The sequence below is a fragment of the Carassius carassius genome, chromosome 7 (assembly GCF_963082965.1).
Source record: "Carassius carassius chromosome 7, fCarCar2.1, whole genome shotgun sequence".
Classification (NCBI taxonomy): Eukaryota; Metazoa; Chordata; class Actinopteri; order Cypriniformes; family Cyprinidae; genus Carassius; species Carassius carassius.
The window spans coordinates 22322749-22339740 of NC_081761.1; the positions used below are offsets into that span (position 1 = coordinate 22322749).

The 16992-nt window shown below is 36.8% G+C and overlaps 1 long non-coding RNA gene and 1 pseudogene across 1 annotated transcript; both read left to right on the forward strand.

Moving 5' to 3' along the window:
* The first annotated feature begins 1627 nt into the window (after window positions 1-1627).
* LOC132143245 (pseudouridine-5'-phosphatase-like) overlaps window positions 1628-16992 on the forward strand; it is a 76967-nt pseudogene continuing 61602 nt past the window's right edge.
* LOC132143727 (uncharacterized) lies at window positions 14739-15667 on the forward strand. Its single transcript, XR_009434273.1, has 2 exons — window positions 14739-14785; window positions 15423-15667. It is a non-coding gene; the product is annotated as an uncharacterized LOC132143727 (long non-coding RNA).

Here is a 16992-nt window from a genome sequence, read left to right on the forward strand (position 1 = left end):
AAAGTAATGACCTATTTATTAAAATATGTAATGACAATATTAAAATTCAAATTTGGTTTGACAGGTTAGAAAAGTATAGCACACCCCAATAAGTTTAATAAGCTGCACAATTGGAGGAGCCATTCATGCACATGCATGCATGATGGGTTACGTGCAGAAAATATTAAGAGAAAATAATTTGTATGACCAATACATAGCAAAAGTGTTATTTGATTTACTAGACACTGCTATTAATAATGGCAATACAATCATAATAAAAAAAAAACTTTATTGTCTGACCTCCAAGAAATTTGTATTGCATTAGCTCATAGTCACAACCATAAAACACAACTAGGTACTTAATTATGTCCAAAGATCACTAGTGAACACCACCCCCCCATTTTAATAATAACAATAAATACATAATTTATCTTCGTATTTGGTCCCCCTTAAGCTGGTATGGTCTCCCCATGTTAGTGCAAAACCTAAACCTAAAAACAAAACCTTTATATAGGATAGTATATAAATCGAACCACCAACATTGCACTTGATAACGTATTGCTCTACCACTTGAGCTACAGAAACACACACACACACACACACACACACATATATATATATATATATATATATATATATATATATATATATATATATATATATATGTATATATATATATATATATATATGTTTTACTAGTGGTAGCAGGACACTATAGTTAATTTATGTACAATGTGACATTTTTTAAATTGTACATCTATAACATTTTATAGCCTACATCTAATTTGCATTTGACTCCCATTTGTAAGCAGTCTTAACCTCCTGAGACCCAAGAGTTTGCCTGGTCCCTCAGTAGAGGACATCGGGACTCAATTTCTTTAAAAAAAATTAAAAGACATGAATGAAGATGCATATGCAAAATTAATTGATTTTTTAAATCACCGATACATTTTTAGTTTTCAAGATTTTTTTTTTTTTTTTTTTACTTTGTATAAAGATGATTCTCAACTATGTTATAACAGAATGATTCAATATACCATTTTTCTTTCTGCAAAATGTGTGTAAAATTACCATTAATGGGTTTTCTCATTAAATACAATGTATATATAAACTAAATCTAATTTGCATATTAATGTGTTTTTGGGGCAACATGTAATGAAAAAAGAAGTGTAACAATGGGAGTAATAATTGACAAGATTTTCATAATAATATATATAATATTTCATAGAACATTGAAATATAATTTCTTTCTCTATTCATTTGTTATGTCTCCAAAAATGCATAATAAACATGCTTTTAGTCCCGGTGTCCTCATGTGAGGACATGTATGAAATCAATGTCCTATTTATTAACAGAAAGTCATATTTTGATTTGAAACCCCATAACATTTTCCTGAGAAGTTGATTCATGACACATCATTTAAAAATTATACAGATTTAAATGATAACTACAAAATATTATCATATAATCACAGTGTCACCAAATTAATTTCAGACATTTTGATGACCAAGGAGAGGGAGTGGTCATGTGAAACATCCAATCATTTGGTATCTCTGAAAAGCCCTGAATGTGCTCTGTACAGGACATCTAGACTTAAACTGTGGCATGAACAGTCTCAGAGAAATTCACAAAAATGTAATGTCCTCATATGAAGCCGCAGGGTCTCAAGAGGAGAGGATATTTTGCCCATCCAACAAATGAACACTGTATTACTGCATGTTTGTATTTGTACTGTGTATCTCTTTCAGATATAGAGAGGTTGTACACTGTCACATACCAGGAAGTCTGTGACAGGTTCAATAAGCAGTATACCTAGGAAGTGAAGTCCTCTGTGATGGGCAAGAAAGCTCTGGAGGCTGCCAGGATCATAAGAGACAAAATTGATCTTCCCATGACCCCCGAAGAGCTCCTGGAGGAGACAAATTCAGGAGTGATTATTTCCCACAGCCTCTCTGTTGCCAGGTAATGTACTTGCAGGATCAGAACTGGAAGGTGATTTTGAAACAGAAGGTGAAGGAAGCACTCAATTAAGCATCTAGACCACATGTTTGCCACAAAGTCACCATCTGAATTAGAGAAGCTGGTTGAAGGCTCGCTTATTTAATTAAGTGACCATCTTATGTCTTTTCAGGTGTAGAAAAGCTTGTGAATCATCTACATAAGCATTGGATTCCTATTGCTGTTGGCAAAAGCTCAGCAGCTCTAACCTTTGAGATGAAGTCCAGCTGTCGTAAAGAGTTCTTCAGCCTCTTCAGTCACATTGTACTTGGAGATGATCATGAAGTAAAGATAAGCCACACCCTGATATTTTTTTTGGTTTGTGCCAACAGTTTCTCTCGCCCAGCCAACACTGAACAAGTAGGAGTGATGTGATTCTATTCTATTCTATTCTATTCTATTCTATTCTATTCTTGTTCTATTATGCAGTGGTGCATTTCCCAATAGCATCGTTAGCCAACTTGTTGCAAGTTCTGTCGTAGTTCAAATGAAAATTTGCAAACAGCATCGCAAAGTTGTGTGGTTGAAACGATAGCTCTTGACCTGTGGTTAGAAGCCAAGTTTCTTGTTTGTATGACATCATGAATTTATAAATCCTTGAGCAAAATAAGCAAGCTGACATTCAGTACAGTCTGTATCTTTCATTTCTAATACATACAAATTTAATTGGCATATGGGCCAATGCATGACTGTAATTTATAGCAAAACATCTGCCATTAATTCAGTCTTAAATGTATTCATTAAAAGTAGTGGTCAACAGATATTGGATTTTTGAAAGCAGATGCCGATATCTTGGAAAGCAGGATGGTCAATGTAATGGTACTTATTTTAATTAATATTTAAAAATTTAAAATCATTTGAAAATGGATTCAAAAATAAATGTGAAAAAGAAATACTTATACTTTAGAGGACTTTTTTTTTTTTTTTTTACAATAAAATGAATATTCAATAAAAATATAATTAAAAACGAAGTAAAGACTGTATTCTGGGAAATGTGTGTGCATTGGGAATAATACTTTTTTTTTCAAATAAAGCCAAGGTAACACTCATTTTACATATAGCTCACAGTGAAAATGACATGAATATGGCAGTTATTAAAAGTTATTACTCTACCAACTGCCTGACATCATTAACCAATGTGGCTGAATGACACATTTGCTACAACATGATGTCACATGACTAGTTAGTTGACTTTTTAATAAACTTGTATTTTTATTTTTTATTATCACAATTAAAATGCTTGTTCTGAAAGGACTTAACTTTCTATTCATCTAAGAATCCTGAATCACTGTTTTCACAAAACAACAACAAACATTCCTTTCTGAATAACTGTATCAATTTCTTGTCCTAGTGATCCCAGACTTTTTAATCAGTACACAAGTGTGATCATGTATGATATTGCTTTTATGAATTATAAATTAGTTAATATTGAGTAACTTGCATTATAATCTAATTTTAACTATATAATGGGTTATTTTTTTCATATATATTTGAAATTGTTCCAAAAACAGCTAACCAGCTTTGTGAGGCCACTGAACCAATCAAATTAGAGGACCATGGCTATAACTGGCATGACCATGGCATCCCCCAAACTGTTTAAATGTGTCCGTATCTGTGTATTTTAAATGAAGGGAAACTGACTCCCTATGTTTAAAAATCCAGTGTTTCCAAATCAGTGGATAATGCTCCTTTCTTCATCTTTTAATTTCTTCTCTAAGTCAACTAATTGCATATAAGACTTTAAACCCGAATGTGAGATGAGAGAATTAGCAAGCCATTGCACCCCCCCCCCCCACACACACAAACCAACACATTACTAAAGTGCTGTGAATCTGTGAACACTACAAAACTTAATGCTTTGAGTTATCTATGTCTTGCATGCCTTTTCGTTGGCAGTATTAAAATGCAAATGATAGTGCCATTAATTAATCCGGAAATCTGTATGGTTAGATGAACTGTTTAAAGCCGCTTGTCTGTTCTGTGAGTGGCAAGCTGCTAATTTTCTCATTTAATTGATTTACATGACGCTTGCTAACAAAGTCTAGCAGGATATAATCAATCACAAATAGGGATTAACTAAATGCATGTTTCATTTTACACTGCCATAAAACCCTTTCCTAAAAATGGTTTTAAAAAAAGCAATGAAAGCGGGGAAGAGAGTGGCAGGAAGAAGAAACAGGACCATGAATTGACTTGTTTCCTTTGTCCTTGAGGGACTGATATTTGCTCCTTTAGGATTTTGTTCTGTTCTTGGATCAACTTCCTCTAGCACAAAAATACCCGCAATAAGGGATAGAATGAGGACCAGGGCTCAAAATGGAAAACACGGAGGGTGTACTTGAGGACTATTGATATCTTAGACATCTGTCTATGTTAAATGTACTGTACAATTATTCAATATAATTCAGAATACGTTGTTCTCTGTGTCATTTGTATTTCAAGTAATAAAGCATAAAAACACAATGGTCATGCGGTCATGCGAAAAATCATCCGATTCCGATCACTTGCCAATCAGTCGTGCATCTCTACTAACATTAGCCACTTTTCCACTGTCGGGTGTGAGCCAGTGCTTTAAACGGGCCAGGTGGGGCTAATAGCCTGAGATCTGTAGCACCGAGGCCAAAATAGAGCTGTGTTTCCACCATCGGGCCAGAAGCTCTGCTGTACTTCACTAAAACCATTTTTATATTTTTATAAAATGTACTACTTAGGGCTAAACTCTCAAAACGAGACTTATGACAGATAAAATAAGTTTCGTAATAAATACACGATTGTGATAGAGAATAAGCTGATGTCTGATTTTTTCAAGTGGTCGCATTTACCATGTTTACTATGATAACGTTAATACCTAGTGTGGATAGTCTTTTGCATCGCTTATAAATATTTCTACCTTGTATGGTGATTATAATCCACATCGGATCAAGTTATTTCAAACACTCGCTGTGGACAGAAAGTGAGCTCAACTTATTTTAAAATGTTTTTAATGCTGTTGCTATAGCTTCGCTTTATGAAATTATCCGTGGCACTGATGCTCTCCAGATGAACTGTTCATAACCACTCCTCTAGCCCCTGCTGGCCCGATTTGCCATGGTTTTCGTCAGGCCATAAAACCTGGGCCGTTGGCCCTGAGGAAGCACCGAGAAGGCACAATCAAGCACCAGAAGTGACAGTGGAAACACGACTTGCCCTGGCACGCACTAGCTCACCCGCTTTTGGCCTGACAGTAGAAACGCGGCTATTCCGGATAAAAGAGGAAACTGACAACATGCCAGTAGACAAGACAAAGCAGGTTACTTCTGGTATGAAACATCATAATTTTGTATAATTTTTTAAAAGAAATTAAAATAGTAAGTACCATTTTATGGCTCTTTAATTAGTCATGACAGATCACTCTATTGCCTCAGTTCAAGCGCCATGTGAACCGACAGTAATTTCATACAGTTTTTAAGCATGCAATAGACATGAATGAACGAATTTTATTTAAACCACAATTTTTTTTTATGTTAGGTGGCACACACACACACACACACACACACACACACAAAATCCTTGGATAAGCTTTTTGTCATCATTGAACATGCTCCAGTGTCACAGTCCACTGACTGGGTCATCAGAGACTAAACACTGAACTACAGATCCAATGCTCCACTGACGTACAGTGCAATTGACTAGTAGAGATGCCATGAGACAGAACTCAATTCTGGTGAGTAAATGCCCACCAGCATAGCCTCATAACAGTTTTCATTGAAACTCTTTAAAGAGGAAAGTATTATTATTATTTTTTTTTTTATAATCCATAAATAGTGTCTTTATAATCATTCATAGCTCTCCCGTCAATTGATTGTATTGGACTAATCCTACAGATTTTCTCATCAAAATCTAGTCGGTCATGTTCTACATTATGTCAGAAAGAGACTGACGAATGGGATCTCGCCCGAGAGCCCAATCACCTTCGTGTGGTTACAAAATGAGCCAATGGTACGCCGAGTACCTTGGTCTGCGGAATTTGCATTGCAAGCTCCGCCCCGCAGAGCAGGTATGTAAGGAGCAACGCGAGCAACCCGCATTCAAGCTTTCACTTCGTAGCTGAGCACATCATTTGCTGCTTTCAACAAAGTGTTTACAAGCGAGTCAGCTGGTGTTGGTGTGACGCCACGATTCACCGGTTTGTCTGGGTTTCCTGCAGTCAGCTCCCGCGTTCCTCTGAGTACTTCAGTGCCACTGAAAGAGCTTTTTCTCTCACAAAAATGTAATGGGTTGAATTGGCGTCTTTTTAAAGACCTCATTTCGCCCATGTGTCTCTGGGTGCGATCGATATATATATCTCCTCGTGCCGGCCACGATCGCTGTGTCACGTGTCTGGGCTTCAGCAAGCTGACACTGCATTCGTGGATGACTAATGTTCTCATTGCGGGGTTATGACCATCTCTGCGTTAAGATCGAGACTCGATTATCTTAAAGGTACAGAGTCCCCTCTGCCACACCCCGTTCTAGCCGGTTGAGTTCTGGATGAGGTCCTGGACCCTCTCAGGCTCCTGACATCTCATTCAGGGCTCAGGAGGAAGACCTAATGTCAATCACCGCATCACAAGGCGGGCTTGAATCCTCGGGAGATGAGGATTCGGCTGCGTTGCCTCCCTCGGGAGTGCCAGCGTTGCCCGAGTCCGATCTCGAGCTGACAGCTGTGCTTTCCCAGGCAGCTGAGAGCATCGGTCTTGACTGGAAACCTCCACCCTGCCCAGAGTGCTTGAGGCTGGATGATTGATTCCTGGGGGCTGCACGTGCTGATCGCCAGCACCCCCTGCTGGTTCCTTTCTTTCCGGAACTGCCCGAAACCATTCTGGTGCTTCCTCCGCCTTGACTGCCCTTGATGGCGGAGCGGCCAGGGAATGCTGGGATTCCCCCAGTGGAGTGTTCTGTTGTGATGCAACTGTGTCGTCAGAGTACCTCCGCATGGCATGGTGGTCCCAAGCTTCCCTCCAAGGCCTGTAAGTTCTCATCCACCCTGTGGCCAAGGCTTACAGAGCTGCGGGTCAGGCCGCTTCTGCCCTGCATGCCATGGCCACCCTTCAAGTCTACCAGGCCAAGCTGCTCAAAGAGCTGAACGAGGGCAGTGCTGACCCAGGGGTTTTGCAGGAGGCACGCACTGCTACTGACCTCACTCTCCGGGTGACAAAGGTTACTGCGTGCTCCTTGGGTAAGGTGATGTCCACTTTCGTGGTCCAGGAGCGCCACCTATGGCTGACCCTGGCAGACATGAGGGAGTCTGATCGGACTCTACTCCCCGGTCTCCCAGGCTGGCCTCTTTGGCAACGCGGTAGAGAATTTTGCACAGCAGTTCTCTACAGCCCAGAATCAGTCTGAGGCCATCCTTCCCTTTCTGGGAACCTGGCTAGAGCTTCCCAAGCCATCCCGCTGGCTCATCCGAACGATCAGGCTCGGCTACGTGATTCAGTTTGCCCAACGTCCCCCTAGGTTTTGGAGTGTACGCGCGACGATGGTTGGCAAAGATGCTCCTGTCATGTGCACTGGCTCGGCTCCTCAGCGAAGACTTGAATGAGAGTTGCTTGCGCTGCTCCTTATATACCCACTCTACGGGTTGGAGCTCGCAATGCAAATTCCGCAGACCAAAGTACTCGGCATACCATTGGCTCATTTTGTAACCACACAAAGGTGATTGGGCTCTCGGGCGAGATACCATTCGTCAGTCTCTTTCTGACATAATGTCTCCGTTCCGTCCTTCAGAGAACGAGGGTTACATATGTAACCGAGACATTTCTGAGTCAAATCTAAACCCAGATTTTGTTTTAAATGAAAGTTTTTAGTCGTTTAATGCAGTGATTATGTTAACTAGAGATAGCTTAATTTGTTAAGTTTTTGTAGGGGGAGGAGCCCCATTTGAACATGTTTGAGCAGTGAGCGCACAATCTTTGAAGATTCCGGCTGATGATCCACACAATGGATTTGGAAAGCAGCATATAATGATGAGTGTGTTAACTTGTATATCTTTATCTTACTGGGAAAATGTATTATCCAAAAGACCAGTCTGATGACAGCATTACTGTAGTTAAAGCTAAAGTAGTCTTAATGTGCCGATTGATGGTTTTCGGTTCACAGTTTAGCTACAATGCTTATATTTAAATCTGTATTTTTTTTCACATTTGAGATAAGTTAAGCAATTGTGTTTGAATGTTCATTTTAACTGTAACGTTATTTCTTTACCCTTAGCTTCATTCATTTAACATCAACGTGTGCATCATTTAGCTTTTTGTTAAAGCTAAGTTAGCTTGTCTTTTTGATAAATTATTGTGTCTATGATTATTTATAATAACTGCAACTGAGTTGTTGAGCTTAAAGAGTTATGCGTATGCTAAAAGTTTATGCTGAAAGTCAGTTAGTCTTGAAATGTAACAATTTTTTTCTTCTCTGTTTTAACGTTACAGGACTGTGGGCAAGTATCTCAAGAATGAAATCACTGACCAACATATTCTTAGTCTAAGAAATTTTAGTCTAAGAGAGAGAAAGTATGGCAGCTGTTGACAGCTTTCACAACAAATCAAGGTAGGTCCATATCTGCTATAGACTTGCATTGCGTAGTTTTTAACAGCTTAAGTAATAAAAATGTATTACAAAAAGTTTACAATGTTTTTTGTGTAATGAAATCAAAATTCTGCTTGATTGGTTCTGCTTTCTTGTGATAATTTATTTAATAAAACCTCTGAGACTAAAGCCTAAACCATAACCTTATTACAATAGCTCTTTGAATCTCTTTGGGTGATCTGTTTGCTTGAAGAGTTAGTTCATCCAACATTTGCTCACCCTCATGTCATTACGAACCCTTTGGACTCAAGTTCTTAATTTTGGAAATCCAATTTTATGTATACTTAAACCAAAGATGACATTTTTAAGTTAATTTTAAACTAATTTTAAAAGATTCTTAGCTCAAAATGTGGTCCTTGGTGATTCATTTAATGCAAGTCAATGGCTACCATCATTTGGGGTAAAAAAAAAAAACAATACAAAACATATGCAATACAAAATTAATACCTCTGTCTCCTGATAATACATTGAGGTGTTATGTTGCAAAATAATCAGTCTGTGCAAGAAACTGAACATTATTTCAGCATTATTACCTTTAATCCACAGCCCCGTCAACACAGTTCTGAGGGTGTTTTCTGGAAATTTCAACAAATTTCTGGAGTGCAAGCATTGTGTGTTGTATTGGTCATCATCAAAATTTTACTTGCGTATACTTATCTTGGATCCCACAATGTATATAAAAATGTAAAACAATTTTCCTGTGCAGTCAACTTCAGGAAGATTGCACATGTGTGAGTTTGCTCCTGCACATTCATTATTATATGCGACAGGAAACTCATTCCAGACTGCTGTGAATGCACTCAGGAACGCTTGCAGAGGTTGTGGATGTTCAAACCAAATGTTTTACTTCGTTAGACCTCAGTGTATGGTCAGAAGTATCTACAGGTATTAATTTGGTTTTGTCTGTGCATTTTTTTTTTAATTAGTAAGAATGTTTTTCCATTGTTTTATTTCAACCACCACAGTAACAGATAATAATCTTTTAAGGTTCTATTGAAGAAAATCTCCACTACACCTTGGATGGCCTGAGGATGTATAAATTAACAGCAGATTTTCACTTTTGTGTGAACTGTTTTTAACTGAACATCAATTGAACATAAAAGTCCTTGTTACCAAAATGTAAAATCAGTGTGAAGACAGAACTCTAGCCGTCATAACAAAACTGCTTAACATTATTGATGGTTATGTAATGAGAAATTTCATGACTGTGCTATTACGTTGTTGAGCATGAAGGTGACATGGTCTCATCTTCTCTCAATCTCAACCCAGCCTCATTGAAGATCATAATTGAAGGAAAAGTTGTGATGGACAAAATTGACAATTTGACAAAATCTATGTGTATTCTGTATGGACTTGCATACACACTGCATATCAACTACACTAAATTTATGAAGAACACATTCCAATTCATCCAACAGGTACTTCTCATGTTGCAACATTTTCACACCACAGACTGAACTAAATTAAGCATTGCTTGATCAACAAAGTATTGATAGTTGTGTAAATATTGTCATACTAACAGCTGGCTGAAGTTTTGGTTGATTGTAATCCATTACATAACTTTCTATCAAAGTTATCTGACATTATCAAGATGAAATTGAGTGAGTGAGTGACGTGGCATATAGCCAAGTATGGTGGCCCATAATCAGAATTAATTCTCTGCATTTAACCCATCCAGTGTGCACACACACTGCAGTGAACACACACACACACCATGAACACACACCCAGAGTAGTGGCAGCCATTTATGTTGCGGCACCTGGGGAGGAGTTGGGGGTTCAGTGCCTTGCTCAAGGGCACCTCAGTTGGGGTATTGCCGGCCCGAGACTTGAACCTACAACCTTTGGGTTAGGAGTCAAACCATTAACCATTAGAATTTGTTCTAATCATTAGAATTTGTTCTGACAGTTTAACTCATATTTTATTACCATTTTCTAAACTATAGCAAATAAAATGTGATAATGTGAGAAATGTTGAGAAAATGTTGAATGCATTTTGTGTAGATTTTATATTTAGTTTTTACAGTGAAGACTATGCAATGCTATTTTACATTTAATTATTCAGTTTCTGTACCTGGACACCTACAAACCAGAAAAAAAATCTGAAACATTGTCCAAATAGCACAAATAAATAAATACAACACGATTCCAAAAAAGTTGGGACACTGTACAAATTGTGAGTAAAAAAGGAATGGAATAATTTACAAATCTCCTAAACTTATATTTTATTCACAGTAGAATATAGATAAGATATCAAATGTTGAAAGTGAGACATTTTGAAATGTCATGTCAAATATTGGCTCATTTTGGATTTCACTCAAAAAAATGAAATGTTGGGTTTAATAAAAAATATTATGTCAACAGGTTCCACACAATTTGTTTAAGTAATCTCAACAAACAATAATTTAGTTCATTTTACAAAATAAGTTTAAGTAAATTTAACTTAACAAACCTTAGTAGAGTCAACAAACAACAATTGAGTTAATTGTACATGAAAATTGAAATTAATGATTATGATGATAAACAAATTTTTTTAATAATGCCACTTCAGAAACACCACCCCCTTTAATTAGGATTTAATAAGTCCATAACACTGAATCAATAAATAAGAGTGCAGCTACTCAATACAACTCAACATATAAACCATCTCCTAAATTACAGTTCATCAAACAGATCACAAACATGTTTGAAAGCAATGTTGCATTTCCAACCATTTGTTTCTATGGTTTGTTCTAAAATATATCAGAACAAGTTCGGTAAATCAAACATGACTTTTTTATTACTCACATACCTATGTAATGGTGCTACACTTCTGCAAGAGGGTGACAGAACAACAATTACCTATAATACACTGAAAAATCCTCAGCCAGTGAGATTCAAGTTTGTATTGGTTTTATTAATCTGTTACTTTTATGCAAAAATGTTATGTTGGCTGAAAAAATAATTTTTAAGTAAAGCTGACAATACACACTTTTTTGTTTAATGAACTAGACTAAATTAAGTTCACATTGTTAAATTATTTTTTTTTTAAGTAATCACAACATGAACGGATTAAGTAAAATTGGCAAAAGTGAAAGTACATTTTTTTTAGTTTTCATGAGAGCTACACATTCCAAAAAAGTTGGGACAGGTAGCAATAAGAGGCCGGAAAAGTTAAATGTACCTATAAGGAACAGCTGGAGGACCAATTTGCAACTTATTAGGTCAATTGGCAACATGATTAGGTATAAAAAGAGTCTCTCAGAGTGGCAGTGTCTCTCAGAAGCCAAGATGGGCAGAAGATCACTAATTCTGCAGCGAAAAATAGTGGAGCAATATCTGAAAGGAGTTTCTCAGAGAAAAATTGCAAAGAGTTTGAAGTTATCATCATCTACAGTGCATAATATCATCCAAAGATTCAGAGAATCTGGAACAATCTCTGTGCATAAGGGTCAAGGCCAGAAAACTATACTGGATGCCCGTGATCTTCGGGCCCTTAGACGGCACTGCATCACATACAGAATGCTACTGTAAAGGAAATCACAACATGGGCTCAGGAATACTTCCAGAAAACATTGTCGGTGAACATAATCCATCGTGCCATTAGCCATTGCCGGCTAAATTTCTATAGGTAAAAAAAGAAGCCATATCTAAACATGATCCAGAAGCAAAGGTGGTTTCTCTAGGTCATGGACTGTAACAAAGTGGAAAATTGTTCTGTGGTTAGACGAATCAAAATTTGAAGTTCTTTTTGGAAAACTTGGACGCCATGTCATCCGGACTAAAGAGGACAAGGAAAACCCAAGTTGTTATCAGCGCTCAGTTCAGAAGCCTGCATCTCTGATTGTATGGGGTTGCATGAGTGCATGTGGCATGGGCAGCTTACACATCTGGAAAGGCACCATCAATGCTGAAAGGTATATCCAAGTTCTAGAACAACATATGCTCCCATCCAGATGTCGTCTCTTTCAGGGAAGACCTTGCATTTTCCAACATGACAATGCCAGACCACATACTGCATCAATTACAACATCATGGCTGCATAGAAGAAGGATCTGGGTACTGAAATGGCCAACCTGCAGTTCAGATCTTTCACCCACAGAAAACATTTGGCGCATCATAAAGAGGAAGATGCGACAAAGAAAACATAAGACAGTTGAGCAACTAGAAGCCTGTTAGACAAGAATGGGACAACATTCCTATTCCTAAACTTGAGCAACTTGTCTGCTCAGTCCCCAGACGTTTGCAGACATGTTGAAGAACATGGGATGCCACATAGTGGTAAACATGGCATTATCCCAACTTTGTTGATATGTGTTGATGCCATGAAATTAAAAATCAACTTATTTTTCCCTTAAAATGATACATTTTCTCAGTTTAAACATTTGATATGTCATCTACTGTATGTTGTATTCTGAATAAAATATTGAAATTTGAAACTTCCGCATCATTGGATTCTGTATTTATTCACAATTTGTACAGTGTCCCAACTTCTTTGGAATCGGGTTTGTAGAATGAACATACAATTTCAAACAGGGCCCACTGGTACAACCTGCACCGGGGCCCTGCAAACCCCAGCTACAGCCCTGGATAGGCTAAGAACATTTCTACAAGAATCTTGTAATTATAATTGGGTAATTGTTGTTAGCTGGCTAGGATAGAACTTAAACTTTGAAACTGCCGGTTACCCTTCTTTTCTGATCAAGATGAGAATGTTTTGCATGCACTCAAACAGTACACTGACTGAACTGCTGTGAAGAGAGAACTGAAGATGAACACCGAGCCGAGCCAGATAAGAAGAATCAAGGAGCTGATGATACTGCGCATGTGTGATTCAGAGTGAAGCAAACCGAAGGCTTGAATCAAGGGCAATCATCGCAAATGATGCCATCACGTCGAGCGCAAAAGAACCGGTGAACCGTTTTCTTCAACCGGTTTATTGAATCGAACTGTCCGAAAGAACTACTGGTGATCCGAAAACCGATGCAACCGGTTCTTGACTCGTGAACGAGTCAGTCTTTTGTTCGTTATCTGGCTTGGCTCGGTGTTCATCTTCAGTTCTCTCTTCACAGCAGTTCAGTCAGTGTACTGTTTGAGTAAATTAATTACTCAGGGATATTGGTTTATTTTAACTCAAGAGGGAGTGTCAGCCACATTAAAAAAGTTAACAGCTTAAGTCATTTGTGGATTAATGCGTATTAGAGATGCGAACTGTTTAAAACGATTCAGTTCGATTTGGTGAACTGAATGATTCATTCACGAACCGGATATCCAGACTGCTTTGTTTTGAACTCTCTCACACAACAGACACGGAAGAGAAGACAATGCTGAATAAAGTCGTCGTTTTTGCTATTTTTGGACCAAAATGTATTTTCGATGCTTCAAAAAATTCTAACTGACCCTCTGATGTCACATGGACTACTTTGATGATGTTTTTCTTACCTTTCTGGACATGGACAGTATACCATACACACACCTTCAATGGAGGGACTGAGAGCTCTCGGACTAAATCTAAAATATCTTAAACTGTGTTCCAAAGATAAACGGAGGTCTTACGGGTTTGGAACAACATGAGGGTAAGTTATTAATTACATAATTTTGCTATCTGGGTGAACTAACTCTTTAAGGCAAGTAAACTTCATAATTTCATGTTATCAGTAGTTTTTTTTTTTTAAGAGTAAAATAATGTTAGTTTTTTGTTTTTGTAGATGTTAAAAGCCAGAGACATGGGAGATTCAAAATCATTCTTTTGAGATTTTATGTAAGTTATTTTTAGAAAATAAATGTTTCTGTTGTCTCCTGTCTGTTTACTTAACATTTTGATGCAACAACAGTGTGATTACATGCTCATTTCATTAAAACCATTGATGTCTGTGTTGTTTATTGCAGAACTCAAACGAACTTTGGAGTTGTAAATGGACTGCATTTATATAGCGCTTTCAACAGACCACATGGCCATCCAAAGCGCTTTACAATTTGCCTCACATTCACCCATTCACACACTCATTCATCCACCAACTGCGGTGTCAGCCATTCAAGGCACCATCCAGCTCGTCGGGAGCAGCTGGGGTAAGGTGTCTTGCTCAAGGACACCTCGACACTTGGTCAGGTGGAGCCAGGGATTGAACCACCAACCTTCCGGTTTGTAGACAACCTACATGAACCACTGAGCCACTGCCGCCCCGTTGTCTGATTTGGAGAGTCATCATTCTTGGTCTTCACTCTTAAAGGTAAAGTTCACACAAAAAATCGTTTACTTGCCCTCATGTCATTTCAAACCTATAAGACTTGAATATATTGAAATTAATATATTTTTCATTTTCTCATAATTTTGTTAATCCATTTATAGTCTAGATAATCACTATTTTCAAGCCTCATAAATACAGAGTTATTGTAGAAGTAATTCATTCCGATGTTTATACATGAATAAAATTATATGATAGCAAACATGTATGTTCAAAATAAAATACTGGTCTCCCAGACTAGCAATGGAGGACACACATTAAGAGAATATTAAATATATTCATTTGTTTTCCAAAAATTAGCAGGAGTTTGTATGAGTCTGGAACAACACGGAGAGAGTAAAATATGACCATTTTTATTTTTTGGTGAACTAACCGTTTTAAGAGCAGCCATCTACTTACATGAACATTTGTAAGGTATGTGAATATCATGTCTGTTTTAATGTTTCAGTAAAGAAGCTTTCTGAAAGCAATATTTATTCAAACAATATGACATTAAACAACCACACAAAGTGTTGAAACATTAAAACAGATTATTTACCTGTCCTTACGGATGTGAATACACATCTGAAAATGGATAGTTTAATTAAATGTTTTATTTTTTCAAATGTGTTTCTCTTTCTAGGCCACTGATGAAGAACAGGCGGTGGCTGGGATGAATGCTGGTCAAAGAAGAGAACGTCCTTTCCCCTAAACTGATGCAGCAGTGGTTTTAAAGGAGGACGCTGCCCTGGATGATGTCACGTGCTGATGGGGCTTCTTCATGACTACATCAATTATGCTAAAGAGATCATGAAAATTGACCATGATGCATGATCTGTTTTCATGGACTATGAAACAAACTGTAAGTGTATAATTTGTAAAAAACAATGTTAAATGCTTTTTCTGTGTTGTTTAGTAGAAGAGTTTACACTGTCACACACACACACATATGCGTCTGTTAAATGTTATAATATCAGAGTTAATGTTGTGATTTGTGTACTCCCTTATGAAAAAAAGTATACTTCAAGTATATTTATAAGTATACTTTATGTAGTAAGTATACTAATGTCAATATTTACTAGTAGTAAACTTGTAAGTGTACTATTTTAATACCGCTTGGGACTAAATTGGCCCACTTGAAGTATATAAATGTATATGTTTAAGTGTACTATAAGTGTAACAGTAGTAAACTTTAAGTGCACAACTAGTTCATAATTATGTTTCTCATTTGTACTGCAAGTGAACTTATGAGTGTACTAGTAGTTTACTATTTTAATACTTGTAGCATTTTTTTTAGTTTATGAAAGTTCACTTTGACGTATACTCTCAGTAAACTACTAGTTTAGTAGGTTTACACTGCAAGTATACTTACACTTTTTCTTTTAGTGTACTCTGAAAAAAAAACTACTAGTTTAGTAGTTTTATACTACAAGTTTACTAATTATATATTATTTTTGCTCCTTTAGTGTACTCTCAGTAAACTACTAGTTTAGTAGTTTTATACTACAAATTTACTAATTATATATTAATTTTGCTCTTTTAGTGTACTCTCAGTAAACTACTAGTTTGGTAGTTTTATACTACAAGTTTACTAATTATATATTGTTTTTGCTCTTTTAGTGTACTCTCAGTAAACTCCTAGTTTAGTAGTTTTATACTACAAGTCTACTAATTATATATTATTTTTGCTCTTTAAGTGTACTCTCAGTAAACTACTAGTTTAGTAGTTTTAGACTATAAGTATTCTTTAAGTGGACTTAACATCACAGTTTACTAATTCTTTATTAGTTTTGCACTTTAAATTATAAGTAAGTTCAATGTACACTATCAGTGGACTACACAAAAATTCACATACTCAGAATTATGAACATAAGTTATCTTTAGAAATCAATAATTTCAAACAAATCTATTGTATAGGATTCCACATAAACTTAAAATAACAATGACACTCACATGTATACTCCAGTTCAAAACAAAACAGTAAACACAATGTTTATGGTAGTGTCATAAGATATCAGTTCCTAAAGAAACTTCAAATCAAAACAATAATTGTTCAAATATATGACAACAAAAATGTTCTATTCAAATGGGCTTCTTTGCAGTAGCTAGCTTGATGTAGTTTTCGTTGTTGCATTTTTTTCTTATGATGCGTCTCACATCTTGCATGGTGATGTCAGGGAACTTTGACAGAGCATGGTCTGTGAGTTAAAAAA